Here is a 5,617-nt window from a genome sequence, read left to right as displayed (position 1 = left end):
AAATCAAGGATATTCACATATATGAAAACTAAATATTCACATTATCTCAAGGATACTTACGAATATTTACATTAACTCAAGGATATTTACAAATATTCACATTAATTCAATGATATTTAAAAATATGGAAACATATACCCACACTAAGTCAAACATATTATAATTTTCACAAACCAATTATTCAAATATGGGAGTATATTATTTACAAAATAAAGTGGATTAATTTTCACTAACCTTTTAGTGTGGTTAGAACACTTGATTACTACTCACCAGAGGATTGCTGCCGTGGAGAGCCGTCGGGGTGATGGCAGTTGTGGTGACGGCAACGACGAGCTAGAGAGGCTGCCATGGAGAGCTGCTGGAGTGAGAAGACTACAGAGGAGATGCGTCGGCGGAGCTAGAGAGGCTATCCATGCTGGTGTGAGGGATTGGTTGCTGTTGTGCGATGGTGATGGGGCTGTGAAGATGACGCCATGGGTTGAGGTCTAGTGCGAAGATGATGGACTCGTCGGTGGCAAACAAGGTCACAGAGACACGGTTCTGAACGCCTATTTGCCGGGGATGGGGAATGATGGTAGTGAGGGATTGGTTTCTGTTGTGCGATGGTGATGATGGTGTCACGGGGCGAACAATAGGTGGAGAGGATAAAGGAGAGTGAGGGTTTGAGAGCAAGCAACAAGGTTGCTGCTGCTGTGGCCGTGATAGGATGCGGGGAAGAAAGGATGGGCTATGGTCGTGAGAGAGAGAGCTTGAGAGTGAGAAAAGTATGGGTGCAAAGCAGAGAGGGAGAGAGGAGAACGAGAGAGAGAGGGAGAATGGGGGGCTACGACCTTTGTGATGGTCTGCAGTTGAGGGAGAGAAGAGAGGCTAGGTTTTTCTTTTTTCTTGTTTGGTCTCCCCGCCCCTCTAGCTGTGTTATTTTGCCCAGCGGTTGTGTGAATGAAGGAGGCCTCAACGCCGAATTGCCACCCCCCTTGAAACCTTTGCAAGCTTGTCTCTTTATAGGCTCCTAAAACCCTAGACTTTTTCTAGTGTCGCCCTAGCATGCATGGGCCTTTATTTGCAAGGGCCCGTGTACTTAATTTTAAAGCCCAATAATGGAAAGGCCCGGTAAAAAAAATGAATTTAATCTCAGAAATAAAAAGGACCAAACTCAATATAAAATAAAAAAGTAAAAAATGAAAGGGACTCAATTTTAAGAACTCCATTTTGAAATTAAAGAAGTCAACTACAAATTTGAAGAACTCGGTTTAAAAAAAAAAAATTAAAGTTAAAAGGACTTAATTTTAAAATACCCGTGACTTAATTTAAAAACATCAGGACTTCAATTTTAAAAATATTGGGACTCAGTTTAAAGATACTCGGGACTTAATTTTGAAAATAACAGGCATTCAAGTTTGAATATACTAGGACTCATTTTAAAGAATAAAAGGAATCAATTTTGAAAAGAACTCAATTAAAAATAACCTAGACTCAAATTTGAAATAAAACGGGACTCAATTTCGAAACAAACTAGGACTTAATCGGATCCTTCCAATTCTCGGGATACAAAGTTAGCTTTTTATTGCACGGGGCCTCCTCATAGAACGGCCTGGTTAAAATTGGGGTGTCTACACAAGTGTTCATTCATACCATGAATAATTCATATCAAAGATTGATTCAGTAGAGACAGGATATAATGTTCAAGGTATTTAGAAAAGCCTTTTGACTCAAAAAAGTAGAAACAATAATAATGTGAGTCCATGAAGCAAGTGACTTTTAATTCTTTTCTTAAGGATGAGGCTTAAGCTCTCCTATATATTTGCATGCATACATACTTACATTTTATTCAAGGATGATGTTCATTTAAGAGCATTCATTTTATATTCATCCTTTCAAAGGATTTCAGCATGTAGCAAATATTAGTCATTCAGCACACAAGCATGACATATTGCATTTCATTTTATTGCACGATAGCCAATCAAGGCTATACTCAAAAGTTATGCAATAGGGGTTCAATATAAGGAAGCTCCCCCTAAGTCATGCAATTTTCCTAGTTTATAGGTCATCATCAAAACATGTGACATTTGATTACAAGGATGATGTTTTACCATTTAGGTCCCAAGTGAAAGTACATACCCCAAGGAGTTGGACCAAATGGTGTCCATGAACTAGTCCCTCCTAGGACAACAAAATGTGTACATTTTTTTTTAATTTATATAGCATTTTGGATTTGACATGTACTAACCTATTCAATTATTCAGCATCCTAAGAAAGAGAACCCAGCTGCTTATACTAATCAAGGGTTAATTCCACTAAGTATACCAATCAGTATAAGCACTATTTCTTGAAACTTTAGAACATCTATATTGGATATAGATTTATTCATTTATAATGTGCAACTAGCATAGTTTCCCTATATATGTTCTCATGAGTGCAATTTTAGATAAGGATGAAGATAAGAGTTTCATTTAACAAACAGTCATCCTTTAAAGTGAGTTTCAACATGCAACATATTATAACTGTTTCAGCACATGGTTTATGGACTTTAATTATTTTTGGGAAAATTTTAACGAAATTTCGACAACATGCCGTCTGTAAATTGAACATTTTCTCATTTTACCATGTACCTAAAACCTGGTTGTTTTTAGCATATATTTCATTTTAAGCGTGCAACAACCTAGGATAACTACCAGCATGCAATTCACATCACTGCATTAGTCATGCAGGTGACATTCAGTTCAAGCATGCAATCCAGTAGTCTAAAAAAATCATCCATCGAACATGATTAAGCATTTAAACAAAGGATGGATTGTAAGCATTCAGAGCAATGATTATAATTAACTATCCATCGAAAAATTTAAACTTTAAGCTAAGAATGGATAGTTGGAGTTCAGCTCTCAAGTCATCTAGTATAAATGAAACAATAAGATATTTCTCAATGTGGTAGATTTTACATTTGATGAATTTAAACAAGGTTGTTCCCCCTTAATTATGCTGCCTAATCATAACATTTTTAGCCAAAAGTTTCTAATTTTCAATGAGCAATTATTTGGCATCTTTCAATTTAGTTAAACTAATGATTTCTAACGGGGGATAAGCTTCGAATGTGTTTGAATATGTTTGATCATTTAAGCTCCTAATGAGTTTAGGATTATATGATATGCACAATATTAATTCCCTAAACTTCAAAACTGTGTGATGGACAAAATATACTATACTTAAAATTTTAAACTGTAAGCATATATATAGCATTAAGAATCTTTTAACAATTAAAATATTTTGTCCATTCAAAGGGGATAGCCAATATCTTCATATATTCACAAATCATAATGATATATATACGTTAAGCGAATGGATTGGATAATCATCATTTCAAATCACATATTGGCATGGTTTTCTAATGTTCTTAGTGTAATAATAATGTGCACTAAAATTCAATATTTTAAGCACAAACACTATTTAGACATTTAAAGCATTATAGCCTCTTATATATTATAAATCCTAACATCTTATGAAATTGTTTTTTAAGCATCTCATAAGATAACATGCTATAACACATGATTCAACAAAGTATTTAACACAATATATATCACAAAAATCATGGCATGAAATAATTAATAAAATAGAAGGAGGTAGAGATATACCAATACATTTTACTCTTTCTTAATCATTTAAGCTTGGAGTGGCGTTCTCCTTCTCTCTCTCTCTCTCTCTCTCTCTCTCTCTCTCTCTCTCTCTCTCTCTCTCTCTCGATTTCTCCAAATTTCTCATGGTTCCCAATTGACATCCTTAGTACTACTAGTATAAGATATAAATCTCTTTAAAAGCATTAGTAGCATAAGGCACAATATAAAAATATGTATGACATTCAAATGATATGCATTAAGTCCTGTCATACTCAAATCATTTTTAAATTTTGGGAAACTATGCATTTTTAAAACATTTTCAATGGGATATGATTTTCTTTACCAAGCACTTTCTAAAACCTCCAATCAATTGATTTTACAAAAAAATATATTTATTTTTAATTTTCAAAGGGTAAAATCTACACAATAAAAGCAGTGGAGTACTACTAGTATAAGATATAAATGTTCTGTGAACGAGTGTCGTAGGGGATGCTAATTTTTCTCTCATACAAATGTGCTTCTGAACTCTGTTTTTAAGTATTTTACCTTTTTTTTTTTTTTATATCAAAATATCTTCTTTTCTTATTTGAGAATCGTCATTCCCTCATCATCAGCACTCTAGAAGAAACCAGCGTCGACAATAAATATTATTGCAATTGTAATTATTATTAGTTGTTATTATTATTTTACTATTTTTGTAATAATTATTTTCCTTAAAATAACAATAATTATTTTGCATTTTCTATTATTTTTTATTGTTGTTGTTATTATTATTTTAATAGTAATAAATATTATTATTAGTTATTATTATTGTTATTGTGATTAGTATTAGTTGTTATTGTTTTTATAATAGTAATAACAATTAATATCATTATTATTTGTTGTTTTTTTGTTTAATTAATTTTTTTATTTTCATAATAGTGATTAAAATTAGTTTATATTATTTTTTAATAATTGTTGTTACTATTTTTATTATTTTTATAGTAATTATTATCCTTAGAATTATAGCAATAACTTATTATTATTCCTGTTGTTATTATTATTTTTAAAAAATAAATATTATTTTTATTATAATTATTATTAGTTGTTATTATTTTCTAATAATAATTATCCTCAAAATAATAATAATTATTTTAGCCATTTTATTATTAATATTGTTCTTTTTTGTTACTATTATTTTTATAATAATAAATATTATTGTTATTGCAATTATTCTTAGTTGTTACTATTATAATAATAATAATAATAATTAGTATTATTCATATTTGTGGTAGTTTTTAAAATATTTTTATTATAAAACAAGTCTGATTCCATGGAGTGAAGATCATTTTAACCATTTGAACTGGAATCATGATTTTTTTCATTTGTAAGATTTGTATTTCAAGCCAAACGAAGGAATGTAATTACATTCTTAACTTTTGATTTCATTTCAAACTTGATTATGAATGAGGGATTAAACTTGAAAGGCACATGGGAGAGCCACCCATATGGTCTCAGCTGCCCCATGTTATGTATATTGCCATTTTTTGTGGCCATTCATTTGGATGGGCTACATCTATTAAATACTTTTAGGTACATCACATCAGTGAGGATTACAAGTATTGTGAACTATGTATGGTACACTAAAAGATGTTCAGTATGGCGATTAAATTTTTTTTTACGACAAAATACAGCAATAAAGTCTAAGATTTGTTGACAAGATGCTCCTCATTTTTATAGAAACCATGTAATCAGATGGGAGATACCAAATTCTAAGAGGAGATATTGTTTAATTTTTATCGACTAAAATCATAGAATGTGGAATTCACAAGTGGGACGTCAAATCTTAAGGGAGATATTTTTTGAATTAAAGCTTGTGTTGGGAGCATTTTTGAACATAACTCCTTTTAATATTCCCTTCAACTTTTTCTTTATTTTTGGCAACATTTTAAAATAGAAGTAATATTGTTAAAATAAATAAATAATTTTGTATTGGGGATATTTTTGAGAATTAGTTTATTTTTCATTTC

Source organism: Malania oleifera, chromosome 5 (genome assembly GCF_029873635.1).
Source record: "Malania oleifera isolate guangnan ecotype guangnan chromosome 5, ASM2987363v1, whole genome shotgun sequence".
Classification (NCBI taxonomy): domain Eukaryota; kingdom Viridiplantae; phylum Streptophyta; class Magnoliopsida; order Santalales; family Ximeniaceae; genus Malania; species Malania oleifera.
Note: the sequence above shows the minus strand (reverse complement) of the source record.